The 21,923-nt window shown below is 44.6% G+C and overlaps 1 protein-coding gene across 1 annotated transcript in view; it reads left to right on the top strand.

The window, feature by feature from the left end:
* The first annotated feature begins 13,249 nt into the window (after positions 1 to 13,249).
* The window catches only part of LOC126108361 (kelch-like protein 26), a 48,294-nt gene continuing 39,620 nt past the window's right edge, over positions 13,250 to 21,923 (top strand). The window contains exon 1 of the mRNA XM_049913574.1: positions 13,250 to 13,339. The gene's annotated coding sequence lies outside the window, so the exon portion shown is untranslated. The remainder of the gene's footprint in view (positions 13,340 to 21,923) is intronic.

Here is a 21,923-nt window from a genome sequence, read left to right as displayed (position 1 = left end):
TCTATCTTAATCGTACTCTAACTACGTAACTTTTATCTTAAAAATTGTGTACAGTCAGTGTCTCTGTAACCAGTACTTGTGCTCTGATTGTCTCGCTGTTCATACGTACCGCGAAAATGGACGTCACTGCTTCCTGCTTCGTAGTGAAACACGCGCGTGGAACACCGTTAATGGCGAGAAACAAGTAGTTAATGTTTACAAGGTTACAGACAAAAATCAGCTTTTGGCTTTTTCGAGTAGGACTATGTATCAGAAATAAGGGAGGTGTTAACTGTATGCGTGGCCTGATAGACAGGGTCGTAGACTGACCATCGTGTGTGCCGGCAGGCGGTGGTTCTACGCTCCACGTGGTGCGTAATTTTCTTTGTTTGGTTTGAATACCTAAAGCATTTAAATATGAAACTCATCACATCCACATATACATCTATATGGTTTCTCTGCAATTCACACTTAAGAGCCTGGCAGAGGGTTCATCGAACCATTTTCATACTACTTCTCTACCATTCCACTCTCGAATGGCGCGTGTGAAAAAGGAACACCTATATCTTTCCGTTCGAGCTCTGATTTCTCTTATTTTATAATCATGATCATTTCTTCCTACGTAGTTGGGTGTCGACAAAATATTTACACATTAGGGAGAGAAAGTTGGAGATTGCACTTTCGTAAATAGATCTCTCCTCAATCAAGACTGCATTTGATTCAGTGACTCTCAGACCAACTCGCGTATCATATCAGTTACACTCTCACCCCTATTTCGCGATAACACGAAATGGGCTGCTCTTCCTTCAACTTTTTCGATGTCCTCCGTCAATCCTACCTGGTAAGGATCCCATACTGCGCAGCAATATTCCAGCAGAGGATGGACAAGTGTGATGTAGGCTGTCTCTTTAGTGTTCTGCCAACAAAGCGCAGTCTTTGTTTCGCCTTCCCCACAATATTATCTATGTGGTATTCCCAATTTAAGTTGCTCGTAATTGTAATTCCTAGGTTGTTGTTGTTGTGGTCTTCAGTCTTGAGACTGGTTTGATGCAGCTCTCCATGCTACTCTATCCTGTGCAAGCCCAGTACCTACTGCAACCTACATCCTTCTGAATCTGCTTAGTGTATTCATCTCCTGGTCTCCCTCTACGATTTTTACCTTCCACGCTGCCCTCCAATACTAAATTGGTGATCCCTTGATGCCTCAGAACATGTCCTACCAACCGATCCCTTCTTCTGCTCAAGTTGTGCCACAAACTTCTCTTCTCCCCAATCCTATTCAATACTTCCTCATTAGTTGTGTGATCTACCCATCTAATCTTCAGCATTCTTCTGTAGCACCACATTTCGAAAGCTTCTATTCTCTTCTTGTCCAAACTATTTACCGTCCATGTTTCACTTCCACACATGGCTACACTCCATACAAATACTTTCAGAAATGACTTCCTGACACTTAAATCTATACTCGATGTTAACAAATTTCTCTTCCTAGGTATTTAGTCGAATTGACAGCCCTAAGATTTGTGCGATTTATCATATACCCAAAATTACTCGGATTTCTTTTAGTACCCATGTGGATGACCTCGCACTTTTCTTTGCTTAGTGCCAATTGCCACTTTTCGCACCATACAGAAATTCTCTCTAGGTCATTTTCTAGTTGGAATTGATCGTCTGATGACTTTGCTAGACTGTAAATTACAGGGTCATCTGCGGACAATGTAAGGGGGCTGCTCAGATATCTCCTACATCATGTAGGTAAATCAGGAACAGCAGAGGGCCTATGACACTACCTTGCGGATCGCCTGATATCACTTCTGTTCTACTCGATGATGTACCGTCTATCGCCACGAACTGTGACCTCTCTGAGAGGAAATCACGAATCCAATCACACAACTGAGACGATGCTCCGTAGGCACGCAATTTGATTAATACTCGCTTGTGAGGAACGGTATCGAAAACCTTCTGGAAATCTAGGAATATGGATTCGATCTGACATCCCTTGTCGACAGCACTTATTACTTCATCGGAATAAAGAGCCAGCTGTGTTGCACAAGAACGATATTTTCTGAATCCGTGTTGGTTATGTATCAATAAGTCATTTTCTTCAAGGTGAGTCATAATGTTAAGGTACAGTATGTGCTCCAGAATCCTCCTGCAAATTTAGGTCAGTGATATGGGTTTGTAATTAAATGGATTACTCCTATTTCCATCCTTGAGTATTGGTGTGACCTGTGCTGCTTTCCAGTCTTTAGGAACAGACCTTTCGTCAAGTGAGCAGTTGTATGTGATTGCCAAGAGCCGGCCGCGGTGGTCTAGCGGTTCTGGCGCTGCAGTCCGGAACCGTCGGACTGCTACGGTCGCAGGTTCGAATCCTGCCTCGGGCATGGGTGTGTGTGATGTCCCTAGGTTAGTAAGGTTTAAGTAGTTCTAAGTTCTAGGGGACTTATGACCTAAGATGTTGAGTCCCATAGTGCTCAGAGCCAATTGAACCAACCAACCAATTGATTGCCAAGAAAGGCGGCATTGTATCTGCATACTCTGAAAGGAACCCGATTGGTATACCATCTGGACCGGAAGAATTGCCTTTCTTAAGTGATTCGAGTTGTATCGCAACACCTAAGATACCTACTTTTATGCCTGTGCTGCTTTCCAGTCTTTAGGAACAGACCTTTCGTCAAGTGAGCAGTTGTATGTGATTGCCAAGAGCCGGCCGCGGTGGTCTAGCGGTTCTGGCGCTGCAGTCCGGAACCGTCGGACTGCTACGGTCGCAGGTTCGAATCCTGCCTCGGGCATGGGTGTGTGTGATGTCACTGCTGTTTTAAATATATTTTGCGTTTATTTTTAGTGGTTTTGGTTGATACGGTTTTGAGCCATATATGGCAATTAACTTGTGCATCACCAATTTTAAGAAAAATGCACATCTTGTAGTTTACAATTACATATCACACGAACATTTCTGGTTTTCATTGCAAGTATACATTCTTAATCACAGATATATTATAAAAGATTGTGAAAGATGGTTGAAGATAAAACATTACGTTATTAAATGTTTTGGAGAAAAATTAAAAAGTACTCTGTTCGAATATGCCCATTGTTTTGTACGACAGATATGTTCTCACATGAGCCAGAGTGATAAATGTCGCAGAAAGATGGAAGACAATTTTCACGGCGTCGAGGACGCTGTACAAATGGATTATTTTTAAAGTTGTGGTCGTAACACTGCAGTCTCAACCCGACAGAATTGATATGGAGCCAAGTTAAGGGATTTGTCGCGAGAAATAACAAGACATTACGCTGTCAAACGTACTGCAACTAATGCGCGAAGCTTTGTGACACGTCGCTGCCAAACGATGGCGAACTGCAGAACAGCACGTCACGAAAGAGGAGGAGGAGGAAATGTGGACATTTTTCTGGCTTGGGGGTTCTGTCTGTGATAGACTCGTTATCAACGTAGCTGTACTGAAGTGTGTTCAGCGGTGTCCGATGTGGTAGGAGTTCAGAGATTACCAGACAACTGACTCCGATACCTTCAGTGGCTTAAGTATTTTACCACATTGCGCTACTACAGTGCGCTTTTACGCCACACACAGCTCATGTAGAAAAATTACCCTCGTTAGTCACGAATTTTCATCACTCCTGCTTTTAATTAAAATACTATGTTCGCTAATATCGATGGCATGTTATATTTTCCGTCCGGTCGCCTGAGGAGAAAATTACCCGAGTTTTACCATATATTATTTCCTTCTGTTCAAAAATTCACATCCAAAGCTGTGTTGTCCTCTGCTCGTCTCTGTTTACGTCTGGACTGCCACTGCTCACGCCAGAGCACGTTAGCTGGACCACTTGCCCGGCCAGCGCTGTCAAAGCTAAATGCGCCGGTAAAGCTGTTGCCCCGTATTACAGCACAAGTAGATAGGCACAGCATAAAAGGAACCCTCATCATCGTACTTGATAGCACTGGTGACCGCTTGGCATCTGCTCCACCTGAAACTAAATCCAGTGAGTTTCCAGCAAACGCGGAAGAGTACGTAGTGTAATGTTTACATGAAGTTTAATGTGATGAACGGAGTATATTCCGATGTCCAGATTTGCAATACATTCAACGCACTTTGCCGTATATATCATGCCTTCCAAATTAAAATCTTTGTGATTTGGTGAAGTGTATGAATGTGCTGTGGTGGAAACAAAGTAAATAGTCCTTGTTACTAGATGTATTCGGTCAAAGAAGATTGGCAGCGGTAGCAACAGGTGCGGTATTTCCTTATTCCTAGTGTGGACACATCTTGTAGAGTACTGGTCCGTATTTCCTTTCACGAAATTCGTGCAGCAAGAATCGTCATGTGCTGTTAAATGTGCATTCATTCTGCGTCGGTAAACAATATCTTTACTATTCACTCTTTAGGTGTCTCTGATGATGTGATCTTCTGATGCAAAGCTGTAAAGTGTTATATGGAACCCAGAATTCAAATGATGGTTCACTCATCAGTATGCAAATAAACAGACAGTAATAAATTTGCCATCTGGATGGATATTTCATTTTTAGCTACGTAATGCATACGAAGTTGTACGGAGAATTTTCCCGTCATTTAAGGTTAGACGTCAGTAACTTTGCTCATGACTTCAGTTGTATCGTTTTGTGTTTGGTGGGAAACAGCAGTCGTAGTAGATGCCAGGTTATATTCAGTTTCCGCGAAGCGTAAGTGGTGCATTTCGTAGTCCTTACTTACTAAATTGCACGCCACGAAACTCTTAGTGACACGTCTTAGGGTACATAGGCATTGGAAAACAGAAACGCCCTTCGCAAGTGTGCAGTCCAGGCATGCAGTACGGAGCATTGGACAGCGTCTCCAGTACTTGGAGCTGGAACAACGGTTCTGCTCGCTTGGTCGGCTGTGTTCCTGTGAAGACAAAGGAAATGGCGGAAGACCAGACTTTATGTGGGCCGTCAAGAATGGTTAAAAAAAGAAACTTATCACACTGTTACCCCGTGAGTTGACGACATTTGCACGTGACCGTTATAATTATTTATCCATCAAACAAGTAGTCATTTGTCATGGCTGCTACTGGATATGAGGTCCTAAATTGCGTATTATGATACCACACCGTTTCAAGGCAACTGTACATGGAAGAGTTTTTAAAACACGACACTTTCTTTCTGATGTGTTATAATCAGACGTCATATAAGGACGTATCGGCTGCTAAAGCCTTCATTACATTCAGTTTATGCTGCGAGGGCTGATCTTCCAGCGGTTGATTGTGAGGCAGCGGTTGTAAGCGTTGAGTTACAGAGCAGAGGGTAGCTACGGAGGTGATTCGCGTCCTACCATCTCACCTTCACGTTTGCAAAGGTTCTGGGACTTCTTTATTACGTTAATTGCAGTTAGTTCTTAAATATTCGATATTGTGTACATATAGTAGTTCCCTTTCTCTGCCGGCCGGAGTGGCCGTGCGGTTCTAGGCGCTTCAGTCTGGAACCGCGTGACCGCTTTGGTCGCAGGTTCGAATCCTGCCTCGGGCATGGGTGTCTGTGATGTCCTTAGGTTAGTTAGGTTTAACTAGTTCTAAGTTCTAGGGGACTGATGACCACAGATGTCAAGTCCCATAGTGCTCAGAGCCATTTGAATCATTCCCCTCTCTCTCCGGGCGTGTGCGTATCAGGTCTGCGTTGTCATTGTCAATTTACAAATCTACATATTAAGTGTGAAAGTCGCAAATGCGAATAAATATTCACACGTTGATCATCTGGCAAAGCTAATTACCATTCAAAATAAAAAGCATAGAACTGACTGACACATTTGCAACAGAATAAAAAGGTGGCGTAGTCTCAGCTATACATAAAATTTAGCCATATGTGAAGTGTACAAAATACAATTTACGGGCTAGTTTTTCTAGGCCACTTCTTTCCCAGACAAAAATCTCCCATTAAAGTACCTCTTCAACCACTTACATTACGCTTTTCTTGATTTTTATTACACCAAATGCTACAGATAGTGACGTGTTTTCGAGAGATGCTAGCTGTGTTTCGAAACGGCTTTACTTACTGGACACAAGGTGAGTGAGCTGATGGTTTACCTCACTTGTTAGAATGGCTGCCCCCCCCCCCCCCCCCCATTTTTTTCTGACTGCGGACCAACTCCATACATCAGTTTTCAGATGTTTAAAAAACTTTATTTTCTTGAAAAACTTGAATGAGCAGAATATTGGAATATGTGCAGGCTGGCTTAAGATTCTTTTTGCTTGTAAATCAGTTATTGGTCTCACTTTTGGTGCTGATGAAGGCGTATTAGCAAAAGCAGTTGGCACAACTTTTTCAGTAAGTTTCGGAGCTAATTCTTGCCAACATCATAATCTCTCCCTTATCCACAGCCCGGTCCACATCAATGCAAAACTTTGGCGTCAAAATAACGTCACGTTTGCAGAAACTCCTGTGAACTGTAGGTTGCCCTTAACACAGCTGCAAGATCACACTGTACGGAAGACGAAATACACTACTGGCCATTAAAATTGCTACACCAAGAAGAAATGCAGATGATAAACGGTTATTCATTGGTCAAATATATTATACTAGAACTGCTATGTGCTTATACTTTCACGCAATTTGGGTGCATAGATTCTGAGAAATCAGTAGCCAGAACAACCACCACTGGCCGTAATAACTGCCTTGATACGCCTGGACATTGAGTCAAATAGAACTCGGATGGCGTGTACAGGTACAGCTCCCCATGCAGCTTCAACACGATACCACAGTTCATCAAGAGTAGTGACTGGCCTTTTGTGACGAGCCAGTTGCTCGGCCACCGTTGACCAGACGTTTTCAATTGGTGACAGATCTGAAGAATGTGCTGGCCAGTGCAGCAGTCGAACATTTTCTGTATGCAGAAAGGTCCGTACAGGACCTGCAACATGGAGTCGTGCAGTATCATGCTGAAATGTAGGGTTTCACAGGGATCGAATGAAGGGTAGAGCCACGGGTCATAACACATCTGAAATGTAACGTCCACTGTTCAAAGTGCCGTCAATGCGAACAAGAGGTGACCGACACGTGTAACCGATGGCACCCCATACCGTCACGCCGGGTGATACGACAGTATGGCGATGACGAATACACGCTTCCAATGTGCGTTCACCGCTATGTCGCCAAACACGGATGCGACCATCGTGATGCTGTAAACACAACCTGGATTCATCCGAAAAAATGTTTTGCCATTTGTGCATCCAGATTCGTCGTTGAGTACACCATCGCAGGCGCTCCTGTGATGCAGCATCAAGGGTAACCGCAGCCATTGTCTTCGAGCTGATAGTCCATGCTGCTGCATACGTCGTCGAACTGTTCCTGCAGATGGTTGTTGTCTTGCAAACGTCTCCATCTGTTGACTGAGGGATCGAGACGTCGCTGCACGATCCGTTACAGCCATGCGGATAAGATGCCTGTCATCTCGACTGCTAGTGATAAGAGGCCGTTGGGATCCAGCACGGCGTTCCGTATTACCCTCCTGAACCCACCGATTCCATTTTCTGCTAACAGTCATTGGATCTCGATCAACGCGAGCAGCAATGTTGCGATAGAATAAACCGCAATCGCGATAGGCTACAATCTGACCTTTATCAAAGTCGGAAACGTGATGGTACGCATTTCTCCTCCTTACACGAGGCATCAGAACAACGTTTCACCAGGCAACGCCGGTCAACTGCTGTTTTTGTATGAGAAATCTGTTGGAAACTTTCCTAATGTCAGCACGTTGTAGGTGTCGCCACCGGCGCCAACCTTGTGTGAATGCTCTGAAAAGATAATGGTTTGCATATCACAGCAACTTCCTGTTGGTTAAATTTCGCATCTGTAGCACGTCATCTTCGTGGTGTAGCAATTTTAATGGCCAGTAGTGTATTAATAATAATAGTAACCTCAGAGTTTTTCAGATGATCCAGTTATCTGTAATGTATTGTGTGCAAGAAGCTGCATAAATATTCAGTCAGATGTTAAGAATTCAAAGCGGTGGAAAAACGGCAACTTGATTTAAATGTTCATAAATGTAAAACTGTGCCTCCACAAAACGAAAAAAATGGTATTCTGTGACTATAATATCAACGAGTCACTGTTGGAATCGGCCGACACATTAAGTACCTGGTATGAAATGGAATGACGACATACGCTTAGTTGTGGGTATAGCTGGTGACAGACTTCCGTTTACTGGAAGAATACTCGCATAGATCAGTCAGCCTACAAAGGACTTTGCTTACAAACCACTCGTACCACCGGTTCTAGAATGTTGCTCAAGTATGTGGGACCCGCACCAACTAAGACTAACAAGGGATACTGAACGTATACAGAGAAGGGCAGCACGAATTGTCATGGATTTGTTTGACCCGTGGGAGTGTAACATAAGTACGCGAGGAACTGAACTTCGAGACTCTTTAAAGAGAGACTCAAACTATCCCAAGAAAGTCTATTAACAGAGTTTCAAGAACCGCCTTTAGATGATGATGCTAGGAATATACTTGCAACCCTCTACGTACCGCTCACATAGGGAACGTGAGGATAAGATTACAATAAGTACTAAGCGTACAGAGGCATTCAGTCATTCTTCCCGCGCTCCATACGTGACTGGAACAGGAAGAAACCCTGACAACTGGTACTGTGGGACGCACTCTCTGCCACGGTCGTTTGCAGAGCATGTAGATGTAGATGTAGATGCAGATGTAGAAGATGCTGTTTAGCATCGTATTATCACAGCGTCTTCCGTAGTTTCGGGCAATTCTTGTTCTCATTTTCTTTTCTTTTTTCATCGCAGTGCATCTTAATTTTCGTTTCATCACAGACGCAGGAATTTTGCTCTCAATTTCTTCTGCACTTTCTTGTGTCAGCCTATTCATTCACAGTTGTTCCTACTTGTACTTCGGTCGATTCCAAGTTGAGCTCCCATTTTTCTCTTTCAAAATTACGTAATGTTTCTCATTTCAGCTCGCAAATACTGTGGATTCCTATAAAATGTTAAAGATTGCAGTTTAAGTGGACTGCCTGTAGGTATTTGTTATGATTTCCTAAGACTTCTGCGCATGTACTGTATCTGCAACATCGAGCGTTTCCTTACCTGTACTTTCCAGTTCCAAATTTCCTGCTGTTTGTTCGCTCCCAAGTGTCTCGATAATGTCCGTACTTGGCTTACATACAGGGTGGTGCACGAAATGTGTTACAATTTTGTTTTTGAATATAAACTTTGTCAATACAGTCTGAAAGGAACATATACTACAATGAGGAACCGTCCATGGAGATTTGTTCTGAGCACATGGTCAATATGTCCGCCATTGGGGGGCCAATTTTGTCCATGATTGAAGCGAGCTGGAAACCTGAGTGAAATGATCGGCATATCGAAATGCTCGTGTAAAAACTCCAATAGTCCAGACCTCAATCCATGTGACTCTTTTCTTTGGGGGTTCCTAAAGGAAAAAATTTCCCCGAAACGTCCACAAGATTTAATGGAGCTCAGAAGACTTATTCTTCAAGCTTGCAGTGAAATTACGGAAGAGATGTGCCGTAGGGTAATCACTAACTTCAGTATTCGTTTGAAGGAAGGTCGGAAACGAAATGGTGGCCATATTGAGTATGCGCTGAGTTAGAACAAATCTCCATGGGCGGCTCTTCATTGTAGTATATGTTCCTGTCAGATTGTATTGACACTAAAGTTCATATTCAAAAACAAAATGGTAACACATTTCGTGCGCCACCCTGTATGTTGCCAGTGAACATGGGCATTTGTTTTAGTAGATTAAAGAATCCCCTATGATCACCATCAGTCACATCCCCCATGCTCCTGTTCTAGCCTCCTGGCAACCAGCCTTTCCCGCTCACTCCTTCCCGTTCTGCTTCTATCCCACTTATCCTGTTTCCTGCCTCTCCAAGTGCCGCGAGGTTTGAGGGGCCGTGTCACGGATTGCGCGGCCCCACCCGCCGGAGGTTCGAGTCCTCCCACGGGCATGGGTGTGTGTGTGTGTGCGCGCGCGCGCGCGCGTGCGTGCGTGCGTGTGTGTGTGTGTGTGTGTGTGTGTGTGTGTGTGTGTGTGTCTGTTGTTCTTTGCATAAATTAGTTTCATTAGTTTAAGTAGTGTGTAAATCTAGAGACCGATGACCTTAGCTTCTTCAAATTGCGCAGTGTCGTCCTTGATTTTGATTGCTAAGTTCTTCCACATCATCATCAATTTCTGAGCTCTGTGATTCTACTGTATTTGTTAAGGTGCCATATTCGGCAACTAAATCTCAGTTTAGCTCCTCCTGTGACGCCAGCAAGTGTGCCTTTAACTCTTCGGTATGTGCTTATTCTTTTTATCAGCGTGGCCAAATTGGCCAATCATGTTCTGCTCAGAGCTACATGCTCTGGTGCCCTCTGTTCACTTATCGTTGCTTCAGCCTCGCCCGCACTCACACTCAGTAAATTGTGCACTCGTCCCGAAACACTGCTAGCTGTGAGTGGAACAGGCTGTGCACGTCCTAAATCTAAACATCTCCGCTGCACCACTGAAGTCTGGCTCACTCATTTGCCTCGCATCGGAGGAACCTACTGTTTCATTTTGCACATTTTCGTGGCTAAAAGTGTGGAGAATCCATCTCCCACACGTCTCTGTACCGTCGCAGTCTCTTCTTTGGGCATTTCGTCTGCTGACTCCTCACCTCGTACTGCTTCTGGAGCGACTACACGCAACTATTTTCGAATAACGCAAATGAAAATTTTATACAGAAAAAACACTACCTGAAACACACTTAAATAAAATGCTAAATTTTTACTAAGTTCATCACACTGGCTAAACAAGAGTATTCATCACAAGCAACCTAGTAGAATGAAAATGAGCTTCACACGCAATTCCCAGCGCAAAACCATCGTCACACGAGCATTAATTACATTTAAAAAACTCCCCAATGAAAAGGATTATGGCGAAAAGCTCCCAAAGTACAATAAACACACTTCACACAAAATTCTAAACAGACATCAAAGACGACACTGTTTCATAAAGCAAGCAACAACGCTGATCAACCGCAATGAAGAAATTGTGTGAGATCTGTAGAAAATAAAATTTACATGTTAGTACACCCTAACAATGTCACAGCATCAACATAAGATTCCTGGGGTGACCGAAATCCTGTGCAAAAGGGTCTCGCCATTATGAAGGCTACCTGTTCTCCGCAAAATTCAGATTTAATGCCAAAGTCGGTGTTCCGAATGAAACATGTTCCTGACTTCAAATACCAACAGCCACCAGGCAAACAGAGGTTATTTTCGTTTTCGTTTCATTGAGCACGCACCGTTTCATTGAGCACGCACTTAGATTGTGGCTGAAATTCGTTCAAGTACTGGAAAAATAGCCGAGAAAACCACCACCTGTCAGGCTGTTGTATGAGCTAAGGAATGAAATATCCTCGTACTGGATACACAAGAGAACATATTACAATTTTATTGATTGATCGCTATTAAGGGAAGATACGAACTGAATGATTTGAGGGAGCTTGACTAGGAAGCAGAGTGGCTCTATGAGGTGGTGTGTAAAGAGCCACTCGACGTTTATGTCTGAATTAAAACACACGAAAATATTAAATGGTTCTTAAACTTCGACATATGGTACGTGTCTCTCGAATGCAGCCCCCAAATGCGGAACCCAATCTGCTAAATATGGGGTAGGATTTCTTGATGCAGACACTGGCCATCCATACATTATATAGTTTTGAAGAATGCTTGCTTATTCTGCTTCTAAGTGCACTGGGGCAGAGAGCAACTACTTTCGACAGTCAACTTCTGAGGACAAAGGCCCGTTGCAAGAATTCACTATAAATCCAATAATTAGACAGTACAATTACCGAATAAGAGCACCTCTACTCTGTACTTGTCAAAGAATTTTATGTTCGGATTTGGCCTCTAATGTGAGACACACAACACCTGTGGGGAAGGAAGTGGATCTAGCACTACACATTCCACCCTCCAAAGGGAACTCACAGTGGAAAATATTCTTTCCACAACAATATTTGTGTCTGGTACTGCAGAAGCAAAACTCAGAAGCGTGTCTATATTTTTACATGAAGTACGTGTACTTTTAAGTGTATGGAATATATCACACAGTTTCTTATGTTTCCAAATTAGCTTTTTCCAATTCCTCAAGTTTCTGGGATACAATGTTGTTCACGCATCCTATCTCGTCTGAAATGTTGCACATCAGTCTACTGTCTTAAGAATTATCAGAAAATTTAAAAGTTCAGCCCAAGAAACAGTATTTTTTTAGTGTTATCCAATGATTTCAGAGGTTGAAGTGGAGAACTCTACTTTTCCAAACATATCACAAAAGTGTCTTAGAATTAGTAAAAGGCTCGTATTTTGACTGAGTGAAAGTACCTTCCTTTCCCAAGTTAATTGAAATGGTATTGATTATTTCTTGAAGCAAGCTGAAACCGTAGTTATTTCCAACTTTTGGATTGAATTTAAAAACATTTTCAATGGGCATTGTGTGAAATGAAGCCAAAGAAGTGACTGTGGGTTCTCGAAAATTTGTTTCAGCAACGTGGGACACCTATTCTGAGATAGAAAACAAGATTTCAAAGTTTCATACATATCAATAACTTTTGTAACTCCTGGAAACAATGACAACCATTTAGTTTTAATACTACCTAGAACTTTCCTGTGTCGAGTATCAACGAAATCACAGAATGATTTCAGTTGGTCCACACGTTGAGGGTAAATGTGTGTCGTGCTCAGTGTAACTTATTTTAAGTTAGAGTAAGTAGTACGTGAGCCCAGGCACCGATGATCTCAGCACTGATATCCCTGTAACGTTCTTTAACGAAAACTTGTCACACTCGTCCGTCATTTCTGGAGTAGGAAATGATCGATACGAATCGCGAAGCTCGCGCGTAAGTCACTGGCACTCAGCACGATGACGGAAGATGTTGTGTTCAGACCTCTCCTCATCCCGTGACCAAAATGCAGCGTCTTTGTTCCAACTTTGCGTTCACCAAAAGCGGTACTGCGAAATCGGTTTACGAAATCCGGTTTTTGGGGTGCCAGGCGAACGGGGTGTGTGTTGCCAGCTGTATAACGCGGTTCGAGATAACTGACTGTGGCGAGGATGGGACGCAGGCGGTCCGGCAGTGCCGACACCGACGTAGACGCCCCGCTGGCACTGCTGCAGCCGTTCCCTCGCCTGCCGCGCGAGCTGGCAACGCCGCCCCGTGACGTCAGCGCTGGGGCGGGGGGGGGGGGGCAGCCGGCTGTCTGTGCGGTCCAGTTGTGACGCAGCAGCCTGGAGGGAAGCAGCGTGCCACGTTGTCCTGCCTACCCAGACAGAGTTTGTGCATCTTGTGTCTGCACGGGAATACCACAGAAAGGTAAGGCAGGAATTTATGGGAGCGGGGGATGTTCTGCACGCTTTTGTGTGGTTTTTGTCGCGTAACTCACTTACTCTTCTGAAGAAGAGAAATTTGTTAACATCGAGTATAGATTTAAGTGTCAGGAAGTCATTTCTGAAAGTATTTGTATGGAGTGCAGCCATTTATGGAAGTGAAACATGGACGGTAAATAGTTTGGACAAGAAGAGAATAGAAGCTTTCGAAATGTGGTGCTACAGAAGAATGCTGAAGATTAGATGGGTAGATCACATAACTAATGAGGAAGTATTGAATAGGATTGGGGAGAAGAGAAGTTTGTGGCACAACTTGACCAGAAGACGGGGTCGGTTGGTAGGACATGTTCTGAGGCATCAAGGGATCACCAATTTAGTATTGGAGGGCAGGGTGGAGGGTAAAAATCGTAGGGGGAGACCAAGAGATGAATACACTAAGCAGATTCAGAAGGATGTAGGTTGCAATAGGTACTGGGAGATGAAGCTTGCACAGGATAGAGTAGCATCGAGAGCTGCATCAAACCAGTCTCAGGACTGAAGACCACAACAACAACTCACTTACTGCTCTTGTCTAATACTTTGTCCCACTTTGAAAAATTACGACCGCTGCGAACAAAGGGGTGGCTAACAGTGTGTTAAATTACCGTCTTGAGTGTTCAGTACTTTATAGGTCGTTACTTGTGGTATTGCTCCAGTCTGTGAAAACTTGAGCGAGAATAACGTGGAACGAATGGAAAATAACGCCACATTCAGTCGGCTAGTGTTTCGATGTGCCAGTGTAGATTTCCACGGAATTCACGTACAACAGGCATTTAAAATGAAAACCTCGCGTTCTTGATTATGTTCGTATGACGCAAGTTTACGAAAACCATCAAACGCAGAACTTTGCAGTAAGCGAGTTTTAGTGCGACAAGGCGTGTAGCAGCTTGCAGGCGTGGCAGAAATTTATTTTTTAATGTTTCGCGTAATGTGGCCGAATTCAGACATCTGAAATGTTGTCAAGATGTACTCATTCAGAGATATAATCTTAAATTGCGGTTGTCACACAGTAAGAGAAGTACTGCAGTTGGAAACATAGCGCGTCGCGAGGTAACGTGACTAAGGGCGCTGAAATACGCGGACCTTTAGTCAGCCAGTATTTCAGAATGAGGGCAATTACCGACTTCCAAGAAACTGCACGCAAGACTACAAAAACTGGAGAGATTTTTTCGCTACCCCCCCTCCCCCGGCCACGTTGTCGCTGTTCATGGAGTCAACTTAAGGCATCAGACGTATCGTTGTAATAGTAGTCTATCAGTAGCTAGCTATTCGCGACGCAGTTTGCAGACGGTATCCCCACACCCCGTAGGGTATCTGCAAAAATTACATCGTCGTACGGCCCACACTTCAGTAGACATGACGTGTCAAAAATTTAGACGCGCGATAAACGGGCTTTTCTTTAAAAAGCAGCGCAAATTAAGCAGACTGTTTCTACCCAGTATTTCAGAATGAGCACTTGCTTTCGAACACACATTAAGAACAATTTCAAACCGTTTCTAAACTTTATCTCGCTTAGATGCTTAACGTCAGATGTTACACACGTAAACTCGTCTGCAAACTAATCAGACGTAGGAAGCTGTTTCGTGCGTGGGCGTTGCGGATCCTGACATCCATTCGCGAATCACAACTCGTGGCGTCACGCCGACACGCTTGTGGCGAAGAGACGCAGCACTCGCGTTCATTTGCGTATTTTCACAATTTTCTGGAATTAAGGTTATGGTCAACGAGCAATCTGTAGCTTTCCCCAACACCCTCATTACACAGAGGCGACCATTTGCGTAGTAGTTGGCGAATTCTTGGCAATTTATCGTAATGTTTGTGCTTCACGAAATAAACATTTCGTATTTTTTATCGCTCTGTCACGTCTCCTCGTTTGTGATTTGCTGATGAATTTCTTTTTAGCACTCTACAACGCTGCATCGCTTTGTTTGGCTGTTCTCGTGTTACTGTTTGCCTGATGAGAGAGCCCGGTGTGTCGACAAAGCAACGCGTCAGCGACCTGTGAGACCGCCGTGTTCTGTGCGGCCTGCGCTTCAGTCGTATATTATGTGAGGGAGGAATGAATGTCGGTGATTCTGACGCCGTCACTTACCAGCTTCTTTATTTGACGTTCAAATTACACGATTGAAGTGCAGTGTAGATTTCTATGTGCAGCGTGTAACGGCGGCAGAATCTAGATTTAATTTGTGCCATTTCCAGTGCAACAATTGCGAGAATCGAGGTAGATTTGTTGTTAGTTTCCGTCAGAGAGCTGAATCACGTCAAAATTATAACATTTGTGGGGGCATTTGATAATTGTTTGACAGAAACCTACAGTAAACATTATTTCGTTTAGCCAGATACTGTTACAGAAGCCTTACCCGTTATTGACGGTAAGTCACAGTTTCGGAATCGTGGGTGGCTACTGACGTCGCATTTACAGGCACTTGGGCGTGACAAAGTACTGAAGACGACCCGTCTTGAAGAGTTCAGAAATGCCATGTGTCAGTTAGACTGCACATCGTCGTAAAACGCAAATTTCACTATCAAAACTATGAAATTGACAATTTTAACTTCGCAAACAGGTAGATCAAGACGACTGTTCATTGTGCTCCCCCTCATCCACTGCCAGCAAAGAACGCGTGACGTCACGGAAAAGTGACTGTCGTCACACGTGAGGGACAGGATGATTTGATAAAAGTTGCGCGAATTTTATGTATAATAAGTAACCCGGAATCGGTGCTCTAAATGCCCTTCACTTTCGTGACGTGGAACTATGTGTGGTGGTTTTCGTATTTATACTCGCCTTTCACAAAATGTACAACGCAATTGATGCACGCCGTATGAAAGACCTATTCAAAACGTGTCGTGTGTAGCGAGATAAGATTTGCTGAATTGTAGAAAAGTGTGGCGTTCACGGATGAACAGTAGCGGCAGCCAAAACAGTTTCCTAAGAAGGCCTCCATTTAATCGCGAGTGTGTGGAATCAGCTCTTTAGGTCACACACAGATAATCCAATAATAAGGGAGTAAGGTCACTCGTGACTTGGGAATGTGTAGTGTTTCCGGGTGCTTTAAATTCATTGGGTGTTCTGTCCACCAGTAAAATGTGATAGCTGCATAAAATTTCACACTGTGGTGTCTCACATGATACTTGGGCCGGCAGTCAACGTGGAGACGGTGGCGAGGCATCGCCCTGACACGTGGCTGAGGGTAACCTGCGTGCAGGAATAACCGTGCCCTATCACTGGGTGCTTGCAGTCTCAAGTTGAGCCACTCGCAGAGGTCCACCGTGGGCTGTAACTGCTGTATGGCAGCGAAACTTGGTATGCTAATGCGCCCTTGCGGAACCGATTTACACTGGAAAGAAATGTTCCCATATCTAATGCATTGGGAACGGAATGTGGACAGGAAGGGACAAACAAGTGAGGAAGGCAGAATGTCGATATTATTAACCGCCACTTGCAGAACTTGGTCAGTATGAGCACCGGAGGCTTCCGCGAGGTGTTGCACAGTAACCAACATTGGAATTGATTTCCTCCGGCGCCAACTGGTTTCGCGTTAACGCATTAGCACGTCTACAGTGTTTCGCTGCCTTACCATACTCACAGACCACTGTGGACTTGGGTCAGTAGCTGCATTTTACTTACAAGCACCCGGTACTTGAATGTCTCGGACGGAGAAGAACCTGTTGGTGAAAATTTCGCTGTCGCCTTGGTGACCCATGTGGTCATAAACCATTTAGTAGTTCAATCAGTGAAAAAATCTGCAGTTTTCTCAGACTTCCGTCGTGCGTTTCACTTAAAGCATCAAGGCTCTGCAAGTACCCGTATTTCCAGTACAGCCGGCTGCCTAAACTGGAGCAGCTCGCAGCTGCTGATAGCGGCCGTCGACATTGACCCGTGGCGTAATGGAGTGCTGCGTGACGTCACACACACTCACGGATACAACAGAACGTGTGGCTGCTGTATTATTTTCTGTAAAGAGTTGTGGTGGAAAAGTGATCCGTTGCTAGGCCAGAGTTCTGGTACAGGTTGTCAGGTTACAGTATGGTTGTCGCTCAGCGGAGCCAAAGAAATGGAATGTTACAGTAACAATTTTTGTGTGGCACGTATTTCACGCATGTTAGCTTTGGAAGAGTGTCGTATGTCTGTTTTGGTGACGCACGGTTGGAATCGGCAGGTTCAGTGCTGGGCACCGCTTGCCCCCGGTGTGGGGGCAGTGGAGGTCCACACCTGTGCGGCCGGCCGGCCGGCCGACACGTGAGCACGGCAGACAGCGGCAGCCCCCACTCTCCGGACGGGCGCAGACCGCGCTCTCCCGTCCACTGTGTTTTCTTGTCTGTTTTTTGTACTGCGTCTCACGGTTACGTTCCTGTGTTTCGCGCCCTTTCAAATTTTCGCAAGCCCATTGGCCGAGTGGTCTAAACAGAAACAAAATGGCTCTGAAGATCATCGTGCATACATATCTGTGACGCGAGTTCTCGGTAACATCCATTATGGCCTCTAGTTTGTGTAATCAGTGATCGAGTGGCCTTCTGCTAATATTTAAAGTTCATTTGAGTCAGCCACAGTGCAATGAAACCCTATTTTAATCGCTAGATTTTCTGAAATAAATATTAAGAGAAACAGGGCTGTAGTAGAATTATAAACATGACTTAAATATAGCAGACAACCGCAATTACGACACACACAGTTTAATTACACAAACCCGTGACCAGTTTCAGATTTTCAAAAATCCATTGCTAAGTGCTTTTGCAAGCTGATCAGCACTTGCGTTAACCGCCTACGGCCAATCCAGCGATGCGAAATTTCGTCGTTTAGGTAGCAACAAACATCGATGCTCCCTGAAGGAATGAGTAATCGAAACAACCACAACTGCAACATATCGAGGTAAGATGTACCCGCCACAGTTGCCTCACAGTATTGAAACGGCGCATTCAGCGTCGCCTGTCACACTGCACAGGATACATTAACCCTCGGAGAATCTCCTTCATGCGCCGAAATTACGTGAGGATTTTCAGTACGGCACACTCTCACATTGCGGAGATAAACTTTTTCAGAAAAGTGTTAAATTGCTTTGTCGCTGAATATCAGCGTGGGGGCGAAATGTCCATCTTCAATTGATGCCTCCAATTGATGCGCAAGTCTGAAGGCGCCGGCCGTAACAGTCCGCTTTTAATTGTTGTAAGGGACCCGGACGGTACGGTTTGGAGTGTGACCGCCGACGCACTGTCTTCCACACACTTGGCTGCGGTGTTCAGGGTTCGTGGCATTTGCGTGCTGTTGACTTGTGTGGACTGCGTACAGAATCTTGTTCAGCCCCCCCACCCCTTAAACGGTTTTTTGCAGCTGCCACATTTGGTCAAATACCTCGCATGTTCCAACACATGAAATGTCTTGCCTTGTCGGCATTTTGGCAAGGCGCTGAATTCGTAATGGCATGCAATCATATTCGTACATCTAATAATGCGGAAACATTCGAATTCTGGAAGCGAGTGAATCGTTGACGGTAGCCCTCTGTTTCGCCTTTTACCCGTCGTCCTTAGTTTCTGCACCAGTACGGTACTGAGCAGCCCAACTCGTGATCTCGACCCCCTTGCTCATTTTATACAAGGCCAAGAATTCTTTAAATTCTTAGTCAGTCTGGTTGACAATATTGCATTTACGGATTATTTCAGTAACGTACGTAATATCTGTACACACAATTTGCTTCCAGGAACACGCGCGAAATGTTAACCATCAAAGTACTTCTGCGGCCTTACAATTAATCACTGCAGCGCCTAATATTTAATTCACAGAATCTGGTACTTTCTGAACGCGCTTGGTTGCACTTCACGTGCTGACTTTAATCCCACTACATACACTGTGTATTTTACTGTCGGGAATCTTTCCGTAAGGAATGAAAGATAATGTACGTAAATGATGAGTATATGCCTACTTCTATTGCCCCCATATTACTCCTCTGTGGTACACAAATTAATTATGTACGTACATGCAACCGATGCAGTTCCGCGTGTAACTGACGTATGCAAAGACGCGGGTATCGTTAATAGGTCGAGTGTAAGTGTTTGAATTCTAAAATTGGATGTAGAAGTTCGTTATGTGGAGAGCCAACTACGAAAAACCACTGCATCAATAGCTTTATTCTTCTTTCAAAATAATGCTGAGAAATTTATACACAAGTGCTTTCTAACGCGTAAATACCTACTGTATGGTAAGCTGTCAGTGTTGCTGTTCATTAACTTGTAATTCACGCCCTACCTACCCTTAGTTCATTTATAGTATCATTGAAGCGTCGTTCCTTTCCGTACATAAAATTGCGATTACAAGTTACGAAATGCCATAGTAGGTGAAGTAACGCCCTCTATAAAGCACTGCAGGACCTTTGCTTATCTCTGAGTTGCACAGCTGATACAATGAGTTTTCGTTACCACTCACGAATAATTCCGTCTCTCGTTTATTGACGATTAAAATGCTTGGGCAAATCTGCTGATAGCAAATATCGTTCTCCTTACTGTTCATCTAAATATGCCCCCGACCTTCATGCCTTCTTTCTTCTGTCGTGTAAATTTTGCCAACTGCAAGGAAACAGGACGGCCGGCAAGTCAGGGATTTCAGTCCCCTTATCTGTCAGTTTCAAACAGCTGTTTGTCTTTCTTTTTCTCTTACAGAAATTAGTATTGCGTATTTCTTTATACTTACCGCGTGTACAAATTATTTCCTCTTTTTTACTTATTTACATAAAAATATGCGAATAATCGTTACCACCTAGATGCTCGTACAACATGAAAATTATATCTGTGGACGGTTAGTCTCTAAATTGGCTAAAAGAGAATTAGTACCATCTTTGTAGCCTCTTTCATGTAGGTGCTTTAAAAATATATTCATTACGTGATGAACGGTGCAGTTTTTAATAAACTCACGCAAAGATTTATTAACGTGACTTTTCTCGACCGAAATATTTCAGACAGGACTAAAGAAAACAACGATGGCGTCAACTCTTGACAGTTTTTGTGTGGTGATCCACAGTGCGGACCTTACTGTAGTTAGTTTCTTACTGTGCTTAGTTTGAAGCGTCAGAAATTAAACTTGGTATTTGAATCTAAAGTAAGTGCAGCTTGCGGGGATGACGTCATACAGCGATATTCTGCGCGGTTATAGTGTATAAGAATTCGTACCTGTAACTACGAGATTTCGAGGGATTTTTTCCTTGCTCTTGGTTCAACACAAAGCCACTAAATGTGGCACCAGTGCTCCGGTAGTATAAAACCGAATACGGCGACCGGCCAGTCTCTTCTGCATCAACGAATCAGAGCGCAGACAACAGCCACTTACTGGGAACTGTTGAAAGTGACCAGCCCAAATATAAGGGTTACTGCAAAAAACAGCCGCCACAGAATAAGTTCTGCCCATCGTACTCGGCGCAGCACAAGGGAACAGACGGAAAAATTTAGGTTCCTCTTCCGCCCACGAATGGCGCGTGGGTGGGGTGATCCTCCGTAAGGCGTCTTTATTGGCCGCAGTTTCTCGATTGTTCTCGTCGTCGTCATTTCGCTGCAAGCCTGGAAGCTTCGAGGAGACGCGCTGGCGCTGCGGAACAGCGGCTTGTGGGCGGGAAGCGGGCGTCCGCGCGGTGCAGACAAGGGCGGGTCGCCAGTCCAGGGTCAGCGGGTGACGTCACGCGGCGAGGCTGGTGGAGACCGGCTGCTGCGTGCACGGTAGGATGGGGGGGGGGGGGGGAGAGCAGCGAGACTGACGTCACGGCGCAGCGAAGAACGGCTTCGGTGAACCAAGTACCCACCACAACATTCCGCAAAGTCGTCACAGGTTTGGATCTGTAGGTGGTTACTTAGTTTTACTGCATGCCCCATCACGATATTAATTTTGTGGTGCTTATGTTTAGATTTGATTGATACACGAGAAGTGTATTGGAAAGGAGCACTGGAAGGTATTAAGATCATGTACATGACGGTATACAGTTACATTCAAGACGGTGCGTTTGGTGTGGTTCATATCGTTTGAAAGCGATGTTTCACGCTGAGCCGGAAAACATTGGCGCGTAAAAAATGTGTACACCACAGGAAGTTTTCAGGCAGAAGAACGTTTCCTTCAGCTTGGCCGATCTGCTCGGCGGTGATGACCCGAAGTTACGGGGGCGGCGCAAACACCCAGACCCCGAGAGAAGGTAATTAGCGACTCGGCCGGAAATCGAACCTGGGACGCTAACCACGGACTGCGGACAGTGCTGCACGGATCGTGAACACGAGTCGGTCTGGGATACGCTGTGTGGGGCTCACCACATCTCTTCCCTGTTAGAAGTAGTCAGTGTTTCGAAATTCTTCCGTTCATTACCGCCTTAACAACGTCGCGTTTTGTCTCTGTGTGGGGGGCCGGCGGGGGGGGGGGGGCGCCAAGGGGGGGATGTGAAGATGTTCTACAAAACAAAAATCTACTCGAATTTTGACCTAGAACATGCGGATTTCTTCTCAGATGGGTCTCTGATAAGAGCCGTGCTGTCCGTTCAACGGAAAGAACGATTGTGTTTTGCGGC

Source organism: Schistocerca cancellata, chromosome 11 (genome assembly GCF_023864275.1).
Source record: "Schistocerca cancellata isolate TAMUIC-IGC-003103 chromosome 11, iqSchCanc2.1, whole genome shotgun sequence".
NCBI lineage: Eukaryota > Metazoa > Arthropoda > Insecta > Orthoptera > Acrididae > Schistocerca > Schistocerca cancellata.
Note: the sequence above shows the minus strand (reverse complement) of the source record. Positions and strands in the feature narration are given on the sequence as shown.